At 31.1% G+C, this 818-nt stretch overlaps 1 protein-coding gene across 4 annotated transcripts in view; it reads left to right on the forward strand.

Annotated features, from left to right (window-relative positions):
* LOC106868432 (supervillin) overlaps positions 1-818 on the forward strand; it is a 269304-nt gene that overhangs the window by 36641 nt on the left and 231845 nt on the right. The window lies entirely within an intron of this gene.

The following is an 818-nucleotide window of genomic DNA, read 5'->3' on the forward strand; positions in this document are numbered from 1 at the left end:
TTCAGACGGGGCCTTGATGAATGCCAATAGGCATGAAAGTATATACTAGCCTTTATATATTTAATACTCAATATTTCATATATTCAATAAGACATTCAATACTTCATTTCATATTACTATTTATATTATATTATATATTCCATATTCTATATCCCACATTAATTTTATAAGAATATAAATAAAATATAAAAAACAGACAGAGTTGGAACTCTTTTAAATAATATATATATATATATATATATATATATATATATATTATCATCATCATCATCATTGTTGTCGTCATCATCGTTTAATGTCCACTTTCCATGCTAGCATGGGTTGGACGATTTGACTGAAACCGGATGGCAACACCAGGCTCCAATCTAAATTTGGCAGAGTTTCTACAGCTGGATGCCCTTCCTAACGCCAACCACTCAGATATATGTGTGTGTGTGTGTATGTACATACACATTCATATATACAATTATATTCTTGTGAAAACACATGTAGGATTTTTGTATTAAAGAATAGAGTTCAAAAGAATAAACTTTCCTACCACAGCTCGTATCTTTTCAAAAAAATTTGTATATTCTTTTGATAATTTCACAACACTGACTAATAACTATAGCAAACCATTCACACACATGTATACATGCATGCACAGACGTACACATACGTATACACCTATATGCACCAACAATTGTCTAATTTTTTATGCACATTAGGTTTTAAGTATATTCCTATCTATAGTGCATATATGCGGATGAATAAATCTATGCAAAAAGACACAATTTCTCTCTCTCCCTCTCTCTCCCTCTCTCTCCCTCTCTCTCTCT

The sequence above is a fragment of the Octopus bimaculoides genome, chromosome 1 (genome assembly GCF_001194135.2).
Source record: "Octopus bimaculoides isolate UCB-OBI-ISO-001 chromosome 1, ASM119413v2, whole genome shotgun sequence".
In the NCBI taxonomy this organism is placed as follows: Eukaryota; Metazoa; Mollusca; class Cephalopoda; order Octopoda; family Octopodidae; genus Octopus; species Octopus bimaculoides.